The sequence below is a fragment of the Choloepus didactylus genome, chromosome 4 (assembly GCF_015220235.1).
Source record: "Choloepus didactylus isolate mChoDid1 chromosome 4, mChoDid1.pri, whole genome shotgun sequence".
NCBI classification, from domain to species: Eukaryota; Metazoa; Chordata; class Mammalia; order Pilosa; family Megalonychidae; genus Choloepus; species Choloepus didactylus.
In genome coordinates, this window is record NC_051310.1 from 81,196,730 (window position 1) to 81,223,525 (window position 26,796).

Below are 26,796 nucleotides of genomic sequence, written 5' to 3' on the forward strand. Positions count from 1 at the left end.
CTGCTGGGCAAGTGGTTGACTGCAGGCCCCCAGAGAAAACTGCAGCCAAGAATGGATGAGATTGTCATGCATGCTCTTAAATGGCACCACCCCAAGAAAGTAGATGGAGGTATTGGTGAATTAAAATAAAGAATAAAAATGCCTTCCCCCAATAGGGATTAAATTGTGTTCCCCAAAGACCTGTTCAAGTTCTAAGCCCTGGTCCTGTGAAGGTGAACTTATTTGTCATTAGAATCTTTGAAGATGCTATTAGTTAAGATGAGGTCAAACTGGGATTAGGGTGGGCCCTATCCAATATGACTGGTATCCTTACAAGGAGGGGAATTTGGACACACAGAGAGAATGGCCATATGAGGAGGCAGAGATTGAGGTATGCTGTAGGCCAAGGGACATCATGGACGGTCGTCCACCGCCAGAACCCTATAGACTTCAGAGAGAGTGGCCCTGCTGACACCTCAATTTTGGACCCTTTGCTTCCAGAACTGTGAGGCATTAAATGTCTGTTGTTTAAACCCACCAGAATGAGTTCAGGTCTCCTCGGGTCTAGAATCTGAAGTTTATGTTCTTTTTGCATAAATATCATATTCCCTTAGTGTGTTGATGGCTCCCTCAAGAGGAGGGAAAAGGGAGTGTGCAAATGGGTTTCTTTGCATTCAATCCAAGTGGCCAGGCTCACAGTTCATCAAATGTCTGGTGGTATCTGGCCCTTGGCAGAGACATACACATCTGCTGCCTCTCATGGCCAACAGAAGGATCCCACCTGATTCAAGAATCTTTTACAGAAGACGCTGTCAACACCCCCTGCGTATTTCTCTCCTTGTCCAGCTGAGTTCCTTTCTCTTTGCTCAGCTCCAGAGTGTTGACTGGTCAGGAAATGTGGTTCTTGAAATTGTGTCTCAGCTGGGAATTCTGCTGGGATGGCTGTGTGCCCGCTGCATGCACGCTAGCTCCTTGGTCAACATATACTCTTTTAAAGTGCTGCAAGATGCTGCTGGAAGGGACTTTATCTTGCTCATTTCACTGCTGAAAAAAGTCACACATGCACCAAATTCCTCAAATACTCAGGGGTAATTACAACCATCTTAGAAAACAAAACATCAAGATGGAAATTTTTTAGTGTTACTGGATGTGCTTTGGACATTACGATGATTGAAGTGACACATTGGAAACCCCCTAAAGGAAATCGTTTTATACGAAGCCATTTTGGAGAATATATTCTTTAAAAGGAAAAATGTTCTGAATACCCAGACCGACAGTGGTGACGATGATGGTTGTGATGACAATGACAGAGCCACATAATTTCCATTTCCAAAGGCAGTTAGGTCCTTTGCAGACACTCAGGCTCCGAACATTTTAAGACTTAATCTTGGATGTCAGACACCATTTCTTTCCTCATATTCTATTTTCTAGAAGCCAACCCACACTCAAGGAGAGGGGAATTGGTTTCCACCTTTTGAAGGGAGAAGGGTTGAAGACTTTGTGGACATGTTTTAAAATCACCACATCCCCTACGCAAATGTTGCCATCTGTGTCCCCAGGAGCTTTAGCCCATGAGGCTCTGCCATGTGGGTTTAGCCCAGTCTAGACACACAAACTGATAAGTTGCCCAATCTTGCCAGTCCCTTCTTGGAAATCTTTCAGGACTAATCCTTGCCTATAGGATTCAGTACCAACTCTGCCCCCTAACCCTCAAGGCCTCTCACCTTTCTCGCTGTTTCTACCACTTCTCTCTAGGACAGTCTACCTTCTGGTCAACCTGGATGACTTGCCATTTTCTAGGCACATCCTGTGCACCCCCATCCTTGTGTCTCTACTCATGCCAATCATGCTCTCAACTCTTGGCCTCTCCCTTACCACTTTTCAGTAATCAAGTCCTGCTGACTTTACATTCTCAGTTTATTTCAGAAATTGGTCCCGAGCACTCCCTCTCTCCTCCTGACCCCAGGTCAGGAGACATGGTACTTCACCACGATCCCTGCAGGACCTTCTGTGGGTTTTCTCTCTCCATTTTGTCTCCTTTGCCAGCTTCTGGAGGTACAGTTGCACCGTGATGCATCTAAAGTGCACATATGACCATGTCTTCTCCTTGTTTAAAACCCTCCCCTGGCTTTCCACCAAGGGCTGGGTGAAGTCCAGCTTCCTGCTGTGGAACCCAAAACCCTCTGAGGCCAGGCCCCAGCCGGCTTCTCCGGGCTCCTCTCAAGACTCACAAGTCTCGCTCTTGCTGTTACGGTCATGCCAAGCAGTTCCTTCCTTTTGTGCCTTGCTTGTGTTTCCCATTAGCAAGTGGGGGCAAAGAACACCGGTCAGAAAGGAAGCAGCTCAATCAGGGCCCATGTGAATGTAAGCTCCAAGAGCTGGAAGAGATCGTGGGAGCAGTGGACTCCCCATTTGGCCAGGAATGGGGGTCCCTCAACTATTTTATGTAGGCCTCAGGGGACAGGATTACACACAGATTCTGAAACCAAGGTGCTAATTAAACTCCCTAATGATCTTGACCCAGAAACCCAGGTCCTTTCCTGCGTTCCCTTGTAAGCCTGGCAGAGCCGGTGGGATTTGCTGTGGTTAACAACTCTCAGCCATACCTGGCAGAGAAATGTGCCCAGAGGAATTTCTGCATTTTTTGCGCATTTTTAAACTCACTCCCAAACAAGGCAGATAAGCACTTTCTCACCCCCATGCTGGAATCCTTATTTTCTGAGGGGTTCAGTCTTGCTTTTTCTGAACATGGGGGGTATTGTGGTATGATGTGAATGCTCAGTACAAATACAGTTAGTGTTTTAAAGAGAAGGATGCAGGGGCAGGGGCTGGGGAGGAATTCTGAGCTCTCTCTCACCCTTTGCTAAATGCAAACCAAAGCTATCTTTTGTCATGGCCCCTTCCATCCAGCTGTTAGGGGTTTGATTCCTTTGCCTTCTGGTAATCTTGGGCACCGCTCTCCAGAGCTGGTTTAGATGGAGCTTGCTGGATATCTCCTTTTCTTGTGGTGTGCAGGGCTCGCTAGTGCAGTTCACCAATATTTCCCTTTCCTCCCACTCTGGGCACATGGCAGGGTTGCACTTCCTGACCCCTTTGTGGTTGGGTGGTGCCAAATGATTGATTCAGGTCAGTGATTTCTGCAGGGACCATGTCACCCACAGACTGGACATTTAATTGCCAACGCGAGACTCTCTAGAGCTCTCTTCCCTCCGGCCCTGGTGATCAGCAATGTTTGAGATGATAATTGTTCACTAAGCCTGGATCTCTGAGTAGAGTCCCCTGCTGTCTTGCCAAGAATATATACTATGATTTTTTCATCCATTGAGATTTTGGAGTTGCTTGTTATTGCAGCACAAGCTAGCTTATCCCGACTGATTCATAGTGTTGGGATTTTGGGCAACTTCATGTTTTCTGTAATTCTGCTTACATAGAAGCAGTGTCCTTGTCTTTCCTGGCTTATCAGTTCACATTCCTTGAGGGGATTTTCACTGATGGCCTATTGAATTTATTATGCTTTGAAGGATGGGAAGAGGGAAGTTGTGGTTAGGGTTACCTTCTCAGTGGTCTGATATCTTAGAATGAGCTTGGGATACCTTGTGAAGTTATCCAGTCCTGGCTTGATAATACCTCAGCTTTGAGGGGTGGGGGTTGGTTAACACTGATAACAGCTACAAGACAGTGTACCGAGTGCCAATTATGTGCCAGGCACTGAGTATACCTTATCTTTAATTTTTGTTGCAACTCTAAAAGGTAGTCCTTATGTTATTCCCATTTCTCAGATGATGAAACTGAGGGACCAAGAGGTTAAAGAGCTTGTTGAAGTCACTTTGCTAGTGGAGCCAAGATTTGCACCCGAGTTTGCTTGGATGCCAAAGTCCATGTTCTATTTACTGCTCCTGGCTGATTCTCCCTTGCAAATTTCTAGGAAATGTATTAAATACTTGGGATATTAGCACCCTGATATTCTGTGGTCTACTAGATGATATATTCTCATGCATTCATTCATTCATTCATTCATACGTTTCAGTAGGCATTATTGAGACTACACCAGGTACTTGTTTGGGTTGGGATTCGGATGTGAACTGGACATGATCCCTGTTTTCAATGAACGTGAATTTTATGTAGAGAGAATTTTACAGGTATTCCCAGGGAAATATGGGTATACTGAGGAGGGGCTTCTGGTCTGGGCAGGATGTGGGGTTGTATAAGGGGTGACTTCCTGGAGGAGGTGATACCAGAGATTTTGAGACTCACTGTTTCCACCTCCACTCCCCATTCCACTAAATCTACAACCTAAGGGTCAAGGTCATTATCACAGGCCATCCTCATTGTTTCAGAAGGTCGCAGCATCAATGGCTTCTCTGTTTCCTCTTCTTTCCCTGGCAGGGGCTCAGCTGCTTTCTGTTCTCCTGCCGCCATCTCAGAGTCATCCTTTCCCAAAGCTCTTACTGAAAAGGTTAGGTGGCCTGCACCACAGAATGGCAGTATCGATCCTAGCTCTTTGGGGAGCATAAATAGATTTCCTCAAACTTTGGCCTGTCACTTGTTATTAATGGCTTGGGGTTAGTTGCAGAACTCTCAAGTGGGAAAAATGAACAGAACCCTCTGCTTCTGCGTTCCTAAGACGGCTGGGGTAATTTGAGCAGAAACAGCTTTGCAGTCCTGCAAAAGGAAAAAAAAAAATGTAATTCTTGTGTATGAACCAGAGTTGCCATGTTCACTTCTTGTTTTTAAAGCCCCCACAGGCCAAGTCACATATCTGGGTCAGAGGGTCTATTGATTACCTGTCAGGTCCTGAGGTGTAGGTAATCAATAACACTAACCTACAGGAAAGGTGGCCTCATATGCAGAAACCCCATTGCCTTGACCAGCCGTTTCTTCTCGTCTATAAGTGCTTTGTGGGGAAGCCACAACCCCCCCAAATCCTGCCAACCATCCTACGAGCAAAGGCTTTGGAAATGCCACCTTCTAAGTAACCAAAGGCACGCTGTTTGTTTGGTCTCTCAGCCCGTAAACAACCATGGGGCCAGCAGGGAGGTGGGAAGAGACAACTGGAGGATTTGGAGGGTTCTGGAAGAAGAGAGATGAATAGTGATTCTGTCAGGAGGTTCCTAGGACCATCACCTTGATCTTTTATTAATGTTTAATCAGGTGCTTAGAGCAAAACACTTACAAAAATACTGAAAATCCATATGACTGGCAAAGGTCCCCTGACGGAGAAGGCTGGTTTTCCCTGGGTCAGCTTACGATGCTCCCTCATGCAGACATTCTTCCTAGAGGAGGGGCCACATGGTAAGTTCTGGCTTTCTTACTGTACATCCATGCAGAGGATCCAGTCCAGGGTTCGTGCTGAGAAGCACTGATATCTAGGAGCGGCAATGGCCCTTGGAGGCACCTTTCTCGCATCCATTCCTCCTTCCTTCTTCCTAAGGGCTCTGATTTTGAGATGGTTTCCACCTCTCCCTGGTACAGCTCTAGGATTCCCGGGGAATCAGTGGGTGGCAGTCACTGGTGGCAGAGCTGGTTGGGGTGTGGACGTAGGACCTACCTTGGCTCAATCAGGAAAGTACTGGAGTCCACTGATGGGCGAGAGGTTCTCTCTCTCATAGGATATGACCACGGAAGGCTGTGGTCCCAGGGCTGCTGGCAGTCATCTTAGTACCTCCAGGGGATGAGTGTTAAGGTGACGTTAAGACTGTGGACGGCAGAGCAAAAACCCCAAAAGACACGGTTGACCTAGCCAATCAACCAACTCGAAACCTGCCCTATCTGGATGCCCTGTTATAAGAAGTAATAAATTTCCATATTTATAAAATCAGTGTGAGTCAGAGTTGTCTGTTACTAGTACTTGAAAATATGCAAACTGGGCAGTGGCAGATACTGTGGGTATAGCTGTGATCCTAAAGTGGGACCAAAATAATGCTGACTAGCATTATACAAACCCCACTATTTGGACCATTGGGTGTGGGAAGGGTGTTTGAATTGCAGAATGTCTGGAAAGAAATCCCATGTTGTTGCCTGCAGGGAAGTCAATGGAGGGTCTTGGAGAGCAGCTTCTAGTAGAGAACGGTGTGGGCTTTGGATGCCACATACCTGGGTGGGACAGTCACCAAGAGAATAAAATGTGATCAACAGATGCCCGTTCCACTCGGATGACATGTTTTAATGATCTGTAATGTGCACATGCACAATGGCAATTATGCCCAACCTGTGCTTTACAATGGTTTCTTCTCTAAAGAACAGCAGGAACTACCTCCGCTTGTTAGAGACCAACCTTCTGGCACCTTCAAGTAGTCAAGAATAGCTGCAAACTTGGCAGCTGAGAGTGAAGAAAAAGTCCCTTAAGGGATGCAGAGAGGACCACTGGGCAGTGACCCCCGGGAGTGATCGCTGTGCTGCCCACTTCAAACATCAGTTGTTCAAATCTCAGGCTTCTGGCTCTAGACCTGAAAGAACCAGAATGGCCCCGGATGGGGCTCAGGATTCAATATTTTTGAGAAGTGCTCCCGGAAGACTTTTGATTGTTTTTTCTTGTAGCTAAATTCTTTGGACAATTGCTTTGAGGACTGAGCAATGGCCAGAGCAGCCGAGAACTGAAGATGACATGACGGGCTCCTGCCTGGAAGGAAGGGAGTATTGGATTGACTGAGGGCTTGACCGTGTGTATAAGAGAGAGTGTGTGTAATGGTTTTGGTTTGGTAAAGGTGTGGGAATGCAACAGGAGGATACCTGGACTCTGAAGACAGTCTGCTGGCATCTGGGACACCTCTGTCCCACAGGAAGGCACATGGCTGGTGTCTGCTGGTCCGTTGCTCCAGGGTTTCATTGCTTTCAGCTTCTGGCTTCAGTGGCTTCCTCTCTCAGCATCTGTGGGTCCTCTCCTAGCTTCTCCGGGGCTTTTCTCTATAAGCTTCTCTTAATTTCGTCTTTTAACTTCTGTATGTTTTTTTTTTTTTTTTTTTCCCAGGTGATTGAAGGTACTTTTATTGGACTATGGCATTGCTAGTTCAACTCTTCTTTATGGTTCTTATCAATTTCCCTAGATTTTTTCTAATATGATATCTGTGTATATTTTATCCTCTCATAAGGACTCTAGTCAGAGGATTAAGACCCACCTTGAATGGGCTGGGTCACATCTCAATTGAAATAACCTAACCAAAAGTCCCACCTGGAGGAATGGACTGAAAGCACATGGCCTTTTCTGGGGTACATAACAGCTTTAAGCTATCACAGTAGGTGTGTGTGCATGTGTGTAGGTGTATATGTGTGTAAGGATGTGTGCATGTGAGTGTGTAGAGGTGTGTGTGTATGTCTATGTGAAGTGATTGGAGACAAGAAGGGCTGAAAGGAAACCAGGGCTGAAAGGAAACCAACAGCAGCCCAGAGATTTGAGGAGGCAACAAGGGCAACATTGTCTGCTGAGAAGTGGAGCAACATGTTCAGTGGAAGGGGGTGGGAGTGGGAGATGGTGGGTAGAAGACCCTCTCACGGGGAAGGGGTCTACCAGCTCCTCCTGCTCTCTCACTGACTCCTGACAGTTCCCCTTGCAGGAGAGAGATTATCCTTCCCCTCCGGTGGACAAGGAAATGGGAGCTTCTGGAAGTTTAGTGCACGAGACCCCTTGGCTTGTGAGTAAAGAGGGTTGAGAAGGGGGAGTCCGCACAGCAAGGAGGGTGTTTTGCAGCTGCCCTTCTCCAAGCAGCTGTGGCTCCATCCTGGGCTCAATTCCTGCCTTTTGACCTGAATTTCTCTGTCGAGTAAGTGGCTGCCTCTAGAAACCCCTTCCAGCCCTTCCCCGAGGCCAGGGAGCTCCTTCTCTATGCTCAGGGGCCGTTCGGCGCCTCCCTCTACCTTCGCCCTCACCCTGTCACTTCTTCTATTTCATGGCCCTCGAGGACAGAGCCATGTCCTAGTCATCTTTATGCCTGACCCTTACTACATATAGACCGAGCGAACGAATTGCCGGCTGGAGTCTGGAAGCCAAATAGAGATTTCCTCGTCTCAGTGTTCTATGTTGGGCTCTTGAGAACCTGTATAGTATTTGTGTGTGTAAGAGGAGGAGAGACGGCATGTAGTATCCCACACCCTGTTCTGCAGATGTGTACCTGCAGCACCATCCACATCTGCAACGTACCACCAGCAGTTTGCACTTCCGGCGGCAACAGTGGGGAGGAGAGTGCCCAGCAAGGGGCAGCAAAGTGCAGCCCCCACACCAACAGTACCACTAGCGGGGGAGCTGCCCTGAGCTGTCCCAGGGAAGCCTGGGTTGGGGGATCTGCATTCATTAGGGACAAGCTTCTGTAAGTGAGGACAGGGGTCACACAGGCCACCACCAGCGCTGGCCTCAGACTCTGCAACCTCAACTTGATTGTCACCGTTTGGGGGAGACTGGCTTTGGGAGAGCGTCTAGAGCTCCAGGAAATAGCGCAAGCCCTGACTTGCTTTTCAAAGTGTTTCCATCACCAAATAATTTAAATTATGAGATTGGGATCCACACCCCCGTAGCTACAATTTTGACTCATTTAATCATTTCCCTGGAATCCTGTTCATATGGTTCATTGGACTTTGCACTGAGGAAAAGGTTTGAGAGGGAAAGTAAAGCATCAGTGTGTCTCTGATATAACCCTCACATACTCTGCACCGACTGGAATCCCAGACTTCCCTTGGGGAGCCCCCACCCCACCCCAGCTGTCCACGGCATCTCAGGTGTTGGCACTTCTGTGCTAATCCATCCAGGTTTCTGCACTGCACTTTCCTTACGCCCACTGTCAGTGTGCATGGTGGATGGCCCCAGGTGCTGGAGTCCTTCCTTCTCCATCTACTCTCCCATTTTGTGGTCACGAAATTAAGAGAAAAAGTTGCCCAACTGCTTTTGGGAATCACAGAGAACCTGTTGGATGCTGTCATATCTGTTGGTCTTGCTTTTCCCCGTTCCTGCCAGGAGTTGGGCTTTCTGTCTTACCAAGCATTGGTGACTCCCTTACACAGGTGTAAGTGGTGTGGCATCAGAAACAAAACTTAGGACGCTGAGTTCTGGTGGGGCAAGAGGACCAGGGACCTGCACTGCACCCACCTGAAAGACCCAAAGGGATTTAATTGAGGCAGTCAGATTGCCTGTGCTGATCCCCTGGCGACAGAGCTCCATCTCAACCCAGATGGGAACTACCCCCAAGGAGGCATGAAGAAAATGCAGAAACCACCAGCCGAGGCAGCAGGGAGCACTTGTCCCCAGCTGGCAGCCCAGCTCACAGCTTGTGTGGTTTGGGGTTCAGTGCATTTCTGGGGGTTCGGGAACGCCTTCTTCTTTCTCCCTGGCCTGCTCCCACTGCCAATAGAACTCCTACCCTGACTGATCGTCATTTTCTTTAGAGCTTGGGTCCACTTGTATAGAAACAAGAACACTATGACTAATTATAAAATCATTATATGATTAAACTCAATTAACTTCAAATAACCCTTGAAATTTGCTTAATGTCAGCCCTTGGCCCTGCTTGAACCGATAGCTATTGCTCACCTTTGAAATTCTGATGAGCAGAGCTGATTAGTATCTGGTGCTTTGCAGGGTAAAGCCCGTGTCTCTGAGCTCAGGGCCAGGAAGCCTTGGCTGCTGCTGCAGATCAGGGCGCCTGATCTTGGGGCAGAGGTGCAAGTGAGGATGGAGGTTTGGGGAGACAGTGGAGGTGGGACTGGGGGTGCTGCAGCTCCGCAGAGCACCAGTCCATTTATTGCTGCCTCGGAACCCTGAGGAGCCTTTTCTTGTGCTCTGATGAGTTTGTTCAAACCTTTGACTTTGAACTTGATGCCTTTTGCTCTCCACGTGACTTGGGCCACCTGTTCTCCTACCCAGCACCATTTTGGGGGCCAGTAAGACACTTCACTGGAGGAGGAGCCCTGCTGAGTTGCCATGAGTAGGATGAAAGGTTGGGAAAGCAAATAGGACCCAGAGGGAGGGAGGCCAGCGGCCACTTGGATTTTCAGTGGTGACTCAACGTTAGAAGAAATGCGTGAGAACTGTCTTTATGCTCTGTGTCCTGATGTCCTCATCTGTAAAATGGGATGATACGAGTATCCACCTCTTAGGGTTGTGGGGATTAATTGGATGTTTTCTATTGCTGTGTAACCAATTACTATAAACTCAGCAGCTTGAAATGACACCCGTTTATTAGCTCAGACTTCTGCAGGTTGGAAGTCTGGGCATGCCATGGCTGGGCTCTCTGCTCGGGGGTCCCACAGGCTGTGATCAGGGAGTCAGCCAGGCTGCATGCCTTTTTCTGGAGGCTCTAGGCAAGAATCTGCCTCCAAACCCCTTCAGCTTGTGGTCAGATTCAGTTCTTTGTGGCTGTAGGAAGGAGATCCCCATTTTCTTGCTAACTGTCGGTCGGGGGCCACTTAGCAATTAAAGTTTGCTTGCGTTCTTGCCATGTGGCCCCTTCCATCTTCAAAGCCAGGCACAGAGAATCCCTCTTGCAGTGAATCCCTCCCATCCTTCAAATCTCTTTGGCCAAGAAAAGCACAGTCCCTCCTAAGGGCTCTCCTGATTAGGTCAGGCCCACCAAGGTTAATCTCCTTATTTTAAGGTCATCTGATTGGAATCTTAATTACACTGGCAAAATCCCTTTGTTGTAGCACCTAGATTAGTGTTTGATTGAATCTCTGGAGAAAGTATGTATACACTAGGGGAAGGGAAGCTTGGGGGATATTGTAGAATTCCTGGCTGCCACTGCAGTTTTTATCATTACATGTGTGTCAGTCCCACTGTATTTGGGAAGCTCATCTTGGTGGCAGTCCTCTGGCTTGCTTGCCTGTAAACTTGGCCTCTGCATATAGGGGCTGCAGTGGCATGAAGAAGTTGTTGTTTTCTCTGGTCATTTCCCTGTGCCTTCTGCTGACCTCCTAGAAGAGATTCCCCAGGACGCTCTCCATTTTTCAATCCCAGCCTCTTGCCTGGCGCCCAACGTGGGGCACCTGCAATTCGACGTCCTCTCCACGCAGCGGTCCCGTGAAGCCATTCGCTCGCCCAGACGCCTCTCCAGCTCTCCTTTTCCTCGCCTGCAAGGTAAGGGCCGCCTCTCCCTCGCCGCTCCCGGAGCCGCTTCTCCCTCGCCGCTCCGCGTCAGGGGCCGCCTCTCCCTCGCCGCTCCGGAGCCGCTCCTCCCTTCCCCACTACCCATTCTTCCGTCTGCCTCTCGTCCTTTTCTTCTATGACCCCCATTCCTCCTAACGTTCTCCCTCTTCCCCTCCATTACTTTGCTGTAGTCCTTTGTGCCTTTGTCTCCTTGTTTGGCGCCCTCTGCCTCTTTGCAACCGCCCCCCCAGATTGCTCACGCTGCCACAGGGTCCTGCTTTCTGCTCTCGCCGTCTCCTTCGGCCTTGCGGCCACGATTTATCTCATTTTCTTCACTCACTAATTAACCTCTTTTTTTTTCTTTTCTTTTTTCCTCTTTTCTTTCTTCGCTATGGGTAATCGTCTATCAGCACGACAAGCACCCCAGGTTCGTGCTTTGGCGGGTCTCCTAGACACACACCGCTGTAAAGTGTCTGTCCGGCAGTTGCAAGTATACTGGGACCTCCTGCTGCCTTTTAACCCATGGCTCACCACTTGCCATCTTTGGGACCCTGTTACTTATGATCACCTTATTGATCGGGTCACCAACGCCATGGAACATGAGGGCAAGCGCTTCCCTCCCGGTTTGCTCCCCACCTTAATAACCATCCGCTCCTGCCTTCAAGGCTCCTTCCCCCCTGATCGAGGCCCCATTAAAGCTAAGAAGGCCCTATCAACCCAAACAACAGATTCAGATAGCGATAATAATTCAACTCATGATTCGGACACGGAGTCCCTGGTCGAGCAGCTTAACAACGCGCTCGACGTGACTCCCAAAAAACAAAATAACACTGCGCCATGCCAAGATGGCGAACTTCCTCCTTCTTCTTCTATCGAAGGGAGGAAATGCTCCGGCGATGACGTCAGCCTTAAGCTGGGTCAGAAGCCGCATGCGCTTTACCCCGCCCTTCCGCAGGGCGGAGTTAGTCCGCCATCTTATGCCTTAGACCCCGCCCTTTCACAGGGCGGAGCTAGTCCGCCATCTTGTGCCTTGGACCCCGCCCTTCCACAGGGCGGGGCTGGTCTGCCATCTTGTGCCTTGGACCCCGCCCTTCCACAGGGCGGGGCTGGTCCGCCATCTTGTGTCTTGGCCACGCCTACCACGCCGCCATCTTGCGACGCTTGGGGCCTCCCACTTTCACCTCCCCCTTCGACAGGCTCCCCCTCGGAGCCGCTGCCGGCAGCTGCCGCCACTCCTCCCACCCTGCCGACTAACAACCCCTGGCTGCCTTCTACACCTCAAGGCAACCCTTGGGGCAACGCTCCCCCTACCCCCACTCCCGCGCCAAGCCCTCTGCAAGCACGTCCTCCTTTCTCTCGTGCTTTTCGCTGCTTTCCTCTTAACCCTATCCCCACCCCACAGAAACCGTACGACTGGTATCCCATTGACTCAGATACTATCAAGCAGCTTCGCAAGGCCGTCAAGGAGGATGGGTTAGGTAGCCCATATGCTTCCCAAATACTGCAGGATCTCGCCATGAACTATTGCCTCCCCCAAGACTGGGCCTCGCTTGCCCGTTCAATTTTTAACCCCGGTCAGTTTGTTGACTGGCGTGCTCACTTCCAGGCAGAAGCAGCTAAGCAAAGTGAGCAAGACGCAGCCATTGGAGTCTATCATCCCCCCGAAGCCTATTTGGGCACTGGAGCGTTTCTAAATGCGTCTGCTTATATTAATGCCCCTGCTGCCTTCTGGACTGTCCTCAGAGGCATCGCCTTACGCGCGTTTGCCAACTGCTCTGCCCGTCGACCTGACAACTTTACCAGGCTCCTCCAGGAGCCAAACGAACCTTTCGCCACTTTCGTTTCCAGGGTTGAAGAAGCCTGTGCTAGAAAAGTTACCAACCCCCAAGCCCAGCTAGCTCTCACCCGGGAACTTATTCTAAAAGGGGCTAATCCCCCCTGTAAGCAAGCCATTCTCCCCTTGCGGGAAAAAACACTTAATGATTGGGTTCTCGCCTGCAGCGCCTTTGACCCAGCTGCCGCGTCCTTAGCCCAGGCTGTCTCTGGCGCTGTCACTGCCGCCTTAGCCGCCACCACCGGTTGCTTTAAGTGCGGGCAGAGCGGTCATTTTGCCCGGGAGTGCCCCAATGCGAAGGTCAAACGCCCGCCTTACATGCAGCGCAATGGGCGCCCTCCTCCCACTCCCTGCCCATGCTGCCAGCGTGGCTATCACTGGGCGCGCGATTGCAAGAGCAAGCTCAGAGATCTTAGCCAGGATAGCTTAAAAAATCTCTACTATCCAGGGTGCCTTGACGGCAATCAGCGCCAGGGCACTGAACACGCTTTAAACTCCAAGCGGGGCAAGCCTCAGCCCCGCCCCTAAGAGGCAGCGTGCCGGCCGGTTCTAATAAAATTAATCATTTCACCGGCAGTAAAACGCTTCTCTGGACAGTCCCTATCACTCCAGAAAAGCCTATTCGTAAGTTAAGAATAGAGGGGCAATGGTACACGGGCACGCTCGATTCAGGGGCAGAAGTCTCTTGCATGCCCGCTCAGTATGCCACCATGTGCATGGTTCTCGATGGTCCCTCGGTAGTGGGAGCCACCGGTACCTCTACTTCTCTTCAGGCCATGAGACCCATTAAGTGGGAAGATGAAGAGGGCCACTCAGGCACCTTCCGCCCGTTATTTCTGCACACCATAGACCAAATTTTATGGGGCCGTGATATCCTTGCCGCTTTTGGGGCAGTGCTTACCGCGCAGCCCCCCCAATAATGTGCGCCACTGCTCGTTTAACACCTCCAGCGCCCGTTCCTCTGCAGTGGGATACTGAGGAACCTATATGGGTGGAGCAGTGGCCCCTTCCCACGCATAAATTAGTAGCACTATCCTAGCCATCGACTGTTACAGGGGCTCGCCAAGCTTCCCTTCCGCAGCCCCTTCCATCCTTTCCCTTCCTCTGTACCCATCCCGGGTGCCACTACCGTCTTCACTGACGCCTCCAAAACCCGTTTCGCCTTCCTCTCTTATTCCCAAGACCACCCGGAACCCCGCCTATTCAGTTATGTTAACCTTCATTCAGTCCAAGTGGGGGAAATTCTGGCGGTATCATATGCAATAAAAGCCCACTGCAACCACCCAGTAAACCTTTTCACAGATAGCCTCTACACGTATCAGGTCTGCCGAGTCCTCGCGTTTTCCACCTTTTTCCCCGGGAACTCGGCCATTAATAAAGCACTTTCTGACCTCAGAAGCATCTTAGAGCATAGACAGGATCCTTGGTTCGTTAGCCACATTCGTAGTCACTCAGGCCTTCCGGGGCCCTTGGCTAATGGCAACAGTATAGTAGACCAAGCGGTCTCAGCTCAAAATACCCAAGCTATGCTGACCCACACAGCGGCCCCTCCGGGGGATGCTGTTAACCAGGCCAAGTTATTGCATTCCAGGTTTCACTTTTCGGCTACGTCGTTACATCATTTATGTGGCCTCCCCCTAGACACCTGTAAACATCGTGTCCGCAATTGCGCAACTTGTATGCCCTTTGCGCCGCTTGGCCCCCTGCAACCTCAGGGAGTCAACCCACGAGGCCTAAAACCCAATTCTAGATGGCAAATGGACGTAACTCACGTTCCGTCCTTTAGACGCCTCAAATATGTGCATGTAATAATTAACACCTTCTCGGCCATGTGTTATGCAGTCCCCCTCGCCGGGGAAACGGCCAAACACTGTATCAAGGCCCTAAGACAAAAAATTCTCTTCATGGGAGTCCCCTGGGACCTAAAAACGGACAATGGGCCTGCCTATCGCAGTGCCTCCTTTGCGGCCTTTCTTCAGTTATATAACATCACCCATCATTTCGGCATCCCCTATAATCCACAGGGGCAAGCCATTGTGGAAGCAGTCCATCGCCGCTTAAAAACACAAATTGAAAAAGAAAGGGCAATGCTCCCCCAGGCAACTCCAGAGGACCTTATCATAGCAGCCCTTATTCACCTTAATCTACTCACATTCAATAAGGAAGGGCTTTCGCCCCTACATAAACATTGGGGGCCCTCGTATAGGCCCACCCAGGCCCCGATGGTTTACTGGAAGGACCCAGAGAATAATGCCTGGAAGGGTCCCTCCCCACTCCTCGCCCAGGGGCGCGGGTTTGCTTGTGTTTTCCCAGATGATGCAGCACAACCAATCTGGATCCCAGGAAGGGCAATCCGGCCCGCCACCAGCAACCACGCATCTAACGAGACGAGAACGCCGTCGTCTTCGCAACCTGGTGCACCAGATGACAACAGTACACCTGGGCCTGGACCCCAGTCCGAGTGAACCCCCTTTTTCCACAGCCCTCCAGCCGCACCTCAGCTCCAACCAGCCGCACCTCAGCTGCAAACAACGCATCGCCAACCCCACCACCCCAACCTTTCCTACCCCCCTCTCGTTACTCCTCTCCCCTCCTCGGCCTTATCCAAGCGGCCTTCACCTCAGTGAATTCCTCCAACCCCAATCTTACCTCCTCTTGTTGGCTTTGCCTCTCCACCTCCTTCCCCCTGTATGAGCCAGTTGCCTCCAACCTCTCCTTTTCAGAAAACACAGAGGACAGCCCCTCGAAATGCAATTGGAATACCTCTGCCGTCCCCCTAACCTTTCATTCAGTCTCCTTTACAGGAAAGTGCATCTGCCCTCGCTCAAGTAACTCTCCCAACCTCACAGCTTGTGCCAACTACTCATCTCCCAGCAGCCCTGCCAAATTTCTTATTCCTCACAACTCCTCCCAATGGCTCTGCTCCTCTACAGGACTTACCCCCTGCCTTAACGTGCAAACCATCAATATAACTAAAGAAACTTGCCTCCTAATTGTCCTTATCCCTAGGGTCCTGTACCACAGCAAGGAAGACTTCTTCCTCCGCCTGGAAAAAACTGCAGCTCCTGCCCCTCTGCAAAAGCGAGAGCCCATCACCGTCCTCACGATCGCCACCCTCCTAGGTCTTGTAGGCACTGGCACTGGAATTGCCGTGCTAGCCCGACAAAACTCTGCCCTAACTCACCTCAGGGCAGCCGTGGACGAAGATATTACTCACCTACAAAACGCTATTTCCCATCTTAAAAATTCTGTTAACTCCCTCTCTGAGGTCGTGCTCCAAAACCGTCGAGGTCTCGATCTTCTTCTCCTCAAAGAAGGAGGCCTTTGCGCCGCCCTAGGAGAAGAATGCTGTGTTTATGCCAATTCCACAGGTCTCGCCGAAGACAGCCTAAAGAAAGTCCGAGAAGGACTAGAACAGCGCAAAAGGGACCGTGAAGCTGCCAACTATTGGTCCCACATCTTTACCTCCCTCCTCCCTTACCTCCTCCCCCTCATAGGCCCCCTACTAATAATTATTCTAGCTCTCACCCTAGGACCCTGGGTTATCCGCAGACTTCGCCAACTTGCTAAAAGCCAGGCCAATACCAATGCTGTCCTCTCATCATTTGTGCAAGTCCAGTATCAACAACTTGCCTCCACTGAAAAAGCTGACCCTCCTCAGCGTCGCCACCCTCGTCCATCCCGCAAGCAGCAAGGCCCCTGTCGAGCGCCCGGGCGCCACACCAACGCCGAGCTCCAGCCTCGCTGAGCCACCGTCAACCCCTTTTCCCCTCCCCGGCCTCCCCCTTCCCTCATCCCTTAGCGGACCTCTCCGGTAAGCTTCTTCCTTCAATTTGAAAAGAAGGGGGAAATGCGGGACACTGATTACGTGCTTCAACTTGGTGGGCCTGGGCCAGGGGACCGGATCCGCCCCTGGGGAGGGTGGTGGGCACGGGTGACAGCGCCCTCCACAGCCCCCCAGGCCTGGGAAAGTGGAGCCGGAGGCAGGCCCCATTTCCTCACCCAAAATACCACCGTTAGGGGAGGCTTGCTGGAGGGAACCGCCTTTTCCCCACCCCCTTATCTTGCCCCTGACACTCCCCATTGCCAGAGCAACTCCCCCACCGTCAGTGCGCATGCGCAGTTACCAGAACAACTCCCGCCCCTTGTCTATCAACCTCCGCGCCCTCTCCGAACCAATCTAAGCCTTCGACCTCTACAGCTACCCCGCCCTCTAATCGCCCAATATAAGCTTGTGCTCTCGCCTAATAAAGCTCTCTCTCTTAGTTTTCTTCTATTACCCTAAAAGAACCGTGTCCTGCCTGTTCCTTTTCGCCGCCCTCCACACCTTGCACGCCCCCCGCCGGGGACCTGGCCAAGTCCCCCGCCTCGCCCTCGCCTCCGGGAAAGAGCCCCCGCCGCCGGTACCCTCAGAGCAAGCCTGGGAGCCTAGGATTTAGCAACCGGCCGCCACCCCCCCCCCAGACGAATCAACTACGACCGCATTGCCCCCTGATTAATTACATCACACCTTCTTCCAATGGTTACTGCATCACAATAAATAATGGTTTTTGCTGTGGTTGGCCCTGAGTGCCCCACAGTTTGAGTGCTCACTAGCCTCCCCTCCGGGAGAAGTTCTGCACACTAGGAAGGAGCGCTGAGCTGGAGCCAGTGGCCATGACTTGCTCTTATTTATTAAGCACCAGCCTCGGTTTCTAATTTCTAAAGAGGGGGAAGAATGAACCCAACTCTTTCGGCCATTTTAAGGATAAAAACATAAAAACATTTTGCCTGTTGTAAAACATCGAACCTATGCAAGATATGTTAATAACCATGAACTCTTTAGATCACCCAATAAGTGAACCTTACAGACTGTTTAGCAGAATCTAGATAACTTGGGGTCCTGGAATAGACTTCATATTTGCCAGGTAAGACATTGTTCCTTCTTCAGAAAAGTCCCTTTTTTCTGCACAACTTTTACCTTCTAAATTCATCTTCCTCTTTAACCATATCGAATGTATGAGTGACTTCTGGAAACTTCCCTCTTACATTTTATAATGAAGTCCATGGTTGGCTCATGGATGCCCCAGAAGGTGTCAAGCCTCCAGCTAAAGGATGTGTGTGCCCCAGGGCCTGACCTTGGGGGTGACAGAGTTGTTTCTGTTGGCATCGGCACAGTCCCCTTCAAGGAGACTTGTACCCGGCCCTTGGTGATTATCTTAGCCTCCTCTCCCCCCAGTCCAGTTTGGCCTCATCTTAACTAATAGCACTTTCAATGATCCGATTTCCAAATAGAATCACGTTCACGGGACTGGGGGTTTAGCACTTGGACGTGTCTTCTTGGGGAGACACAATTCAGCCCTTGGCAGTGGCTGAGACCTTTGGCATTTCTGCATTTCATGACACTCCAGCTTTATTGTGCAGATGTGTTTGTAGGTCCTTTGGAGACACCCCTACCCTGGCCCCTCTTACTGTGGCCCCATGACGAGGGCCTGTTAGCCTCCAGCTGGCAGCTTTCGCCTGCTCCTCAGGCCCAGCATCTGCAGCCACCTGGACCTCTTCATGCTACAGTCTCCTTTTAAAACATCCCCGGGATACGCTCCCACCTTTGGGTCCACCCTTACTGGTGGAGGGGAGACCAGCTACTTCCTAAAGCAGCAGCTCCCTCTGCCCCCTGCCTCAGCTCCATTGGCCTGGACTGCAGCCTCTTGCCTTTAGAGCCCTCGGACCACCCAAAAGAGAACAAGCTTGCTGTAACAAGGGAGTCAGCCACTGTCACTTGTGCTTGGAGGAGACTCAAAGTCAGGCAGAGGAGTGGGAAAGCTTTAGAGTGGAAAAAAGGGAGGATTTCAGGCATTCTCTAATTGGAGGTGTTGGTACAGGAAGGCTGGAGGTGGGCTAACTAGAAGAGGGTCGTACACAGTTCATGGGGTCCCTGACTCCGGAGCACTCATCGGGCTCTCCGAGTGGTCTGCCTGGAGCCCCACTTTGCAGAAGAGCCAAGTAAACTGCCTCAGTGACCTCAGCTCCCAGGTTGCTGTTTGGTTTCTCAGGGTCCTGACCATGCAGGCTGCACTTGAGCTTGCCCATTTCCACGCCCTTTTTTTTTTCTGCAGTTTCTTCTATTTGTACTTGGCCTCTGCAGCCACCTTGAGTCCTGCTCCTGTTTGACTGCTTGTATCTGCTCTGTGCCTTCTGCTTCAGCTTCTCAAGGAAGACAACGACTGCTTTCTGCCAGACTGCAGAATGACTCGTTTTATAGCCGGGATCAGGTTTTTGCTCTTTTCCAGTCCGGCTGTGGCCAGGGCCACAAGACTGACCTCCCTGTCCCAACGTGGCCGCCAAAGCCACAGGCTGGACATGAGCTGGGCAGGGCTCCAGTACTTGCCTGGGGCTAGATTTTAGTTTTCCTGATAGCCCCTGGTGCCCAGCCCATGCTTTTATGTGAAATAAGTACCCAGTTCACCAGGGAGAAGAATGCTTATCTTCTTAAGAAAGCCCTGTGCTTGCTTTCTTGCCTGTATCCCCCCAGCACCTCACAGCATGTTTTATATAAGGGGGGTGCTTAATAAATATTGTTGACTGATTCGCTGGGAAAAAGGTGATCTGCACATGCCTTCTGGAAATGTCCAATAAGCTCCATTATTCCTTTTTGCAGTCAGTTGTCTTGAAATGGGCCTTTTGGCGTCACTCCCGAAAGGGCAGTAAACAAAGATGGCTGTATAATTTTATCGTCTCTGATCCTCCGTCTGCACTGGCTTCCTTGCCTCCGTTCTCCTCTCTGCCTCACTGCTCCCCGGCTCACCCCGATGTGGCTGTTGGAGCACACTAATAGCCCCTGGATCTTCATTTTGAGCCATAATGTTTTCTTCTGGAATAATTGAATACAGCGGAGACATAAAGGGTATAGAACACTTTATAACACTTGCCGCAGAAAAGGGAAAATAAAACATTTCCTTGATGGCATTTAGTTCAGGAACACAATTTATCAGAGTTGTCTTTATCTACTTATGTTTTAGTGATTAAATGCTGGGGAAAATAGCCTTGGATATAAAATACGGAGAGCACTTCTGGCAAGGCCCATCTGCTTTAATTCAGATGTTAAGTATTTGCCAGGAGGGCCAAGGGCTGAAGCCCGCTACGTTTTGTCCAGTGAGTGAAACTAGCTAAAATTAAAAGGAGATGATCAGTAGACCTAACCTGGGATATGCTTCAATAACGAAGGGGTCAGAAGTCCCAATTTTACAGGAAACCAGTGTTCCTGTTCTGGGACTCTGAGAAAAGAATATGAAATGTGGGTAATTTCATTATATGAAAGGCAGATTTAGAAAACCCTCCTTCTTGCCACCCTCAAGTGCTAAGAAAATGGATTAGTAAATAGATAGACAGACAAATGGATAGATAGAAAGGATGATTCTGCAAATGTGGCAAAATGTTAAAACGGGTGGATCTGGGTATTGGGGGGTGTTGGGGTTCTCTGAATGGGGTTTGTATTATTTTTTTTTTTAACTTTCCTGTAAGTTTGAAAAATTCAAAATAAAAAGTTAAAAAAAAATTCCTTCTTTAAGATCGATTTAAGTTGGAACTCGCTCACCAAAAAATGATGTCTGTCTGCAATTTCCCCAACCAAGACCAGCCAGCATTCCAGCGAAGGGCCGTGCATGGCAACTTATCCAAGGAGAGCCCTGCCAAAGCCAGGTGTCCGGGCCTGATTGCCAGGAATGGGTGGGCATGGGTTGGCTTCCGGGTCTCCGGGAACAGACAGATAGGTCCCTGGAGAGAATTCTGACCTCCGGGGGCTGCAGCAGTTTGCTTTGTGGGGTTTGCTCCCAGAAGATTCCTTATTTCCTCCCTGATCCCTTGCCAGCAATTTTCTTGGCACTGTGCTTGTTCAACTTGGGGTCCCAAAGGGTGGTTTGCCAGAAACAGGCAGCAGGGCTTCCCATGACAATTATGGCTTTGAACACAGGGAGGAATCTGCATCACCCTGGTGAGCCAATATGCCTTAATTATTATTCCCCCAAATGCGGCATTTAAATAGGTAAGACTTAAGAAATTATACTTTATGCTCAGCTTTCATTATTGACTAGCCGTCATTTACAAGACTCACTGGAAACAGTTCCATGAATTGCGAACTCTGTTCACTCCATTAAACATAAACATTAACCAGTCTAGTGTAAACACAGTCTTAAAATAAGCTGTACAATTAGAATATGATTTAAATAATTGTCTCCTTTATTGAGCTATATTCATGGGGTAAATTAGAAAGAAATAGGTAAAACATAATCAGAACATAAGTTAAAAACAAAGCAAAGCAAGACCACACAGAGAGACTTGTACTAGTTTTGAACAGGAAATGACAAGGTTTTAAGAGGTAATTCTGGAATGAGTCTCCACTCTCCAGAGAACCTGAATTTGTAGGTATTGCGTCGCATACTAAGTTACTGGGCATTTGAGCTATAGAGAAATAGTTGAATTCACTATCCAGAGTAGATTTCAAGGCTGAGTTTGTAACAGTTTTAAAGCATGAGATAAAATCTGCCAAGGGTTTTGGTAACAAGGACTCAACACTCTAAACTCTAAATGGCTGTGTAAGACTGTTACCTGCAATTCCTTTTCTTATGTATTTTATGTATGCCTATCATTGCACAAGCTTTACGCCTCGAGTGACCATGTAGTTTGCTGTCCACGTCTGGCCACGTTTGTGAAAGGGAGAGCTATGAGTCATTAAGCTGGGACAATGGGTCAAACCGGACTGTCTGAGGTGGTTTCCCTTAAGGGAATAAATGAAGACCACCCAAAGGAGAACAAGCAAAGCTCTTTCTTCAGAGCTTGCTGTAACAAGGGAGTCAGCCACCATCACTCGCTTTCGGCAGACTCAAAGAGAGGCTGAGGAGTGGGAAAGCTTTATAGTGGGAAAAGGGGAGACTTCAGGTGTGCCCTGCTTGGAGGCTGTTGGCCTGGGGAAGCTGGAGGTGGGCTAACTAGAAGTGGGGCATCGTATGTGATCAGTTAGGGGAGCAGATGTGGCTTTCTCTGGTTGGTCGTGAGATGGAGGTGAGGACAAAGATTAGGGAAGCTGTCAGTATTGATCATGTCCTGGCTATCTGGGGCCGATTGTTACAGGGAATGTGGGTTAGCTTCCTGGACTGGTCACTGTGATAGTGGTTTGGTTTCCTGAGTTTATGTACTGCGTGGCCTTTGTCCATTTGTATGTTCAGTCTCTCACCCTTCAAGCTAGATGCCACTGTAATCATTATCTCCTCTTTCTTTGGCTCGATGTTTGCTTCCGGTGCTCTGAAATATTTGTATTGGTGTAAAATATGGAAAGCAGCATGTCTAAGGAGGGGATGTTCCGAGGAAGCACTAGGGAGGCAGGAGACCTCAGTCATTCGGGGATGTACGTTAGAGTTGTGCAGTCCTGACTTTGAATCTTAGCGCCACACCTGATTAGCTCTGTCACCTAAAACAAATTATTTAATCTTATGTGTCTCAATGTTCCTCATCTACTGTTTTAGTTTACTTGGCTACTCCAGCAGTTACCATGCAATGGGTCAGCTTAAGCAATGGGAATTTATTGGCTCACAGTTGGGAGAATAGGAGTCGTCCAAATCAAGTCATCATCAAGGCGATGCTTTCTTCCCGAAGACTGCGCCTTCTGGGGCTGTCTGCTGGTGATCCTTGGTCCTGGGCTCCTCTGTCACATGGCAATGCTTGTGGCAGCCTCTCCTGGCCTCTCCTTCTCTTCCTGGTTCTGTTGATGTTCAGCTTCTGGCTGCTCCCTGAGTGGTTTGCTTTCTCTATCTGAATTTCATTCTCTCATAAAGGACTCCTGTAATAAGATCAAGATCCATCGTGACTGAGGTGGATCACACCGTAACTGAAGTAGCTTCATCAAAAAGTCCTAGTTACAATGGGTTCCCACCCACAGGATTAACTTTAAGAACATGTTTTTTTAGGGTACATACAGCTTCAAACCACTACACCCATAAGTTAGGCATTGTTGTGAGGGTTAAAGAACACCACAACGCACTTGTTAGTGCTCTGCAGCGTATGGTGAGTGCTCAGTAATTGTAGCACTCACGGTGTGCTCAACTAGCCATAGTTTAAGCAAAAAATTTTAAATGATGAATTTAATCAGCTTAAAAAGCAAACAAAGAACCATGAATCTGACTTCCCCAAGAACTGAAATTTGTGGTTGGAAGGAACTACTAGAGTTGAAAAGATCCTGTTGTACTTTATTAAATGTTAAAGCTGCTTTCCTTGGAAAGAGTGCTCCAGAGGGCAAGTCCAGGAGAGGCCAGGGAGAGCCCCAGAGAAGCGCTTGGCTTGCTGAGCCTTCTCAGATCTGGCCTGGCCTGGTTTCCCTTCCTTGGTGACAGCCATGCACTCTCAGAGCCTCGGTAATGGTACCTGAGTGTGCCTGTCCCTGTATGGTGACGAAGCCTGCTCTCCCACCTCCCTGAATCCCCAGACCAGCCACTTGAGGAGCTGCCCCTGTTTTCCCCACGAGGATGGTGAGACTCGCTCAGGACACACAGGGAGCCAGGGCAGAACAATGATCAGGCTTGGAGACTTGGAGTGAGCAACGGACCAGGGACATCTGTCACTGAGGCCTGACCCACGGGCACCTGTTCTGGTTTGCTAGAGCTGCCCTTATGCAAAATACCAGAAATGGGTTGGCTTTTAAAAAGGGGATTTATTAGGTTACAAATTTACAGTTCTAAGGCCGTAGAAGTGTCCAAATCAAGACATCAACAAGAGGACACCTTCACTGAAGAATGGCCGAAAGTGTCCTAGTTTGCTAATGCTGCAGAATGCAAAACACCAGAGACGGATAGGCTTTTATAAAACGGGAGTTTATTTCACTTCACAGTTACAGTCGTAAGGCCACAAAGCGTCCAAGGTAACACCTCAGCAATCAGGTACCTTCACCGGAGGATGGCCAATGGTGTCCGGAAAACCTCTGCTAGCTAGGAAGGCAGCTGGCGTCTGCTCCAAAGCTCTGGCCTCAAAACGGCTTTCTCCCAGGACGTTCCTCTCCAGAAAGCTTGCTCCGCTTCAAAACATCACTCACAGCTGCATTCCGTTCCCTCTCTTTGAGTCAGCTCATTTATATAGCTCCACCGATCAAGGCCCACCCCAAATGGGCGGGGCCATGCCTCCATGGGAACATCTCATCAGAATCATCTCCCACAGCTGGGTGGGGCACATTCCAAGCAAATCCAACCATCACCAAAACGTCTGCCCCACAAAACCACAAAGACAATGGCATTTGGGGGACACAATACATTCAAACCGGCACATTCCACTCCCTGGACCCCAAAATAACATTATCTTTCCGAATACAAAATACATCCATCCCACAACAACATCACAGAAACTTGCATCATCTCAGTAACAATAGTCAAGTACAAAATCCCATCAAAATCAATTTAGGCATGGTCAGTCCTAAGGCACAATTCCCCTCTAGCTTTGGATCTGTGGAGTTAGAAGAAGTTATATGCTTCCAACATACAAAGGAGGGATATTCATAGAATAAACATTTCCATTGCCATAAGGAGAAACAGTAAGGAAAACAGAGCTAACAGGAGCAAAACAGTTCCTAAAACCCGCAGGACAAACTCCATTAGATTTCAAAGTCTGAGAGTTATTAACAGAACGATGTTGCATCTTTGGGGCTTGAGAGAGCGGGAGCCTAATCCTTCTTAAGGGCCTTTTCGGCAGCCCTTTCCTTTCCAAATGCTTAGGTGAGTGCTCCAACATATCTACACATTGGGGAGACCGCCTTCTTGGCCCCACCCTCCTCAAACATCGGGGCAGCTCCCGGATTCCCTTCCATCTCCGGGGCACACGCTCAACCCCTTCAGAACAGTGTGGTGGCAGCCAGGCTCTCCCCAATTCCCTGGGAATGTGCTCCACCCTCTTTGGGGCTTGGGGTGGCAGGACATTTTCCGAGCATTGAGGTGGAAGGCCTGCCCTCAATCTCCAGGGCAAACTCACCCTTTCCATGCATGTGGGCTGCTCCGCTCTCCCAGCCCGAGACCTCTTGACTCCAGACCTCAACCTCCATGGCTCTGTCTTTGAAGAGATTTTTCCTTTAATTTTTTCCTTGTCAGTCTTCTCCAGTCCAGACCGGCAATGGCTCTGTCTATAAAGATCTTGCAAAAATTCTGTTGGCTTTGCGTGAAGCACACAGGGGTCAAAGCCATTAGACAATAGGACTTTCCACAAATCCTTTCTGCTTAACTCCTTTTTCAATCTTGGCTTGTACTGAAATGGTGGCGGGGTTCTGTGTTTGGTTATATCCTCACACTGGGCTGTAGCTTCTGGGATTCCACCCCCTGGAAGCTCATAATTTTCCAAGCCATCAGCTTCTGGTTTCTTTGAACCCAAGAGTTCAGTTCTAAGTTTATCTCTTTCTGCTCGCATTTTACTATAAGCTGCAAGGAGAAGCCAGGGTACGTCCTCCACAGTAGTCTGGAGATCTCCTCAGCTAAGTAGTCCAGGTTGTCGCTTTCAAATTCTTCCTTCCATCTGACACCAGGACTCAATTTTGCCAAATTCTCTGCCACTTTAAAACAAGGATCACCTTTCTTCCAGTTCACAGCAACACGTTCATCGTTTCTGTCCCTCATCAAAGAGTGTAGCCTTTTATTCACTATGTCCCTTATTCCCTTTCATGGCTGCAGCATTCCCAATCAATTTCTTTGCAGTCCTGTCCCCTGTTGACTCTGTTTTTATTTTTTATTTTTTGGTGTTTTTTAAACCCCTGATGGGTGAGACAGGAAGGTTTCAGCGGGCTGCAGTGAGGTGGAATTTCCTTCCTCCAACTGGGATAAGATTTCATGACTGCCCTCTGGCAAAGTCCTTTGGTAGGGAGCAGAGTCCGGAAGGTTGCAGAATCCTTACTGATAAAAGCCTTTACTTCCCCTCTTCTGACCAGGGCCACTTGGGGATCTTGCTTGGATTCTCACCATGAGAACTTGTTGGAGTTGCTGGAAAGAAAGCCCAGGGAGATGTGGGGGCCCTTTATGATTTGCAGTCTCAGGAGTTTCTCATTTCTGCACTCAGCCTCCAGCAATTTGTTAAGATTTTTAGATTAGTGAGTGGTCCTACCGCTGATGACATCCAGCAGCTTCTGCTCTGACTGCTGCATCTCTCTGGATTTGTCTCTCTCCAGATTCTGGGTTAGCAGTTTGCACTTCCGAAAACAAAAAGTCATTGGTTTTCAGTTTGTACAATTTTTTCTTCTGTAGGGATAGTTCTTCACAGGTCTGAGCTGAAACTGGAATTCCTCTAATTCAATTCTGGGATTTGAAAGACTTAAGGATTGTTATTTTGATTGATTTAAAAATGAAAATAAATTACAGAAATACTAAAAATAAGGGAAGAGTTGTTTTTTGGAAAAAGCATTTTACAGCCTTCTGAAAAAAAGAAACAGCTGAGATTCTTTGTTTTTTTTTTGTTCTTTTTTTTTTTTTTCTTAAGTGTTTATGTATCTTATTTTTTTCTTTTGTTTCATTCCAACACAGGTTAAAAAAAAAAAAAAGGTAATCGAAATCACAGAAAATAACCTGCCCTTTATAGAAAAGGAATAGTGTGAGAATAGTAGAGCAGGGCCCAGGTAAGCATAGAAAGCAACTAAAGCTAGTTGAGCTGTTGGGAACCTGGCTTCAGGTATGTATTAGTTAGGGTTCTCCTTGGAAACAGAATCAATGAGAGATGTCTCTGATTATCAAATTGTAAAAGTGACTCACGCAACTGCGGGCACGCACGAGTCCAAATTCTGCAGAGCCGTCAACAAGCTGTCAACTCCAAGGAAGATGTCCGACGAACTCCTCGGGAAACGAACCGACAACTTTGATGAACTCCTCAGGAAACGAACCGGCAACTTCTATGAGCTCCCCAGGAAATGCTTCACTGAGCAGCCGAAGAA

The 26,796-nt window shown here is 49.1% G+C and overlaps 1 long non-coding RNA gene across 1 annotated transcript; it reads right to left on the reverse strand.

Annotated features, from left to right (window-relative positions):
* Positions 1–1,878: 1,878 nt before the first annotated feature.
* LOC119531573 lies at positions 1,879–26,676 on the reverse strand. Its single transcript, XR_005216342.1, has 2 exons — positions 26,618–26,676; positions 1,879–4,641 (listed from the first exon to the last, which is right to left on the reverse strand). It is a non-coding gene; the product is annotated as an uncharacterized LOC119531573 (long non-coding RNA).
* Positions 26,677–26,796: the final 120 nt, after the last annotated feature.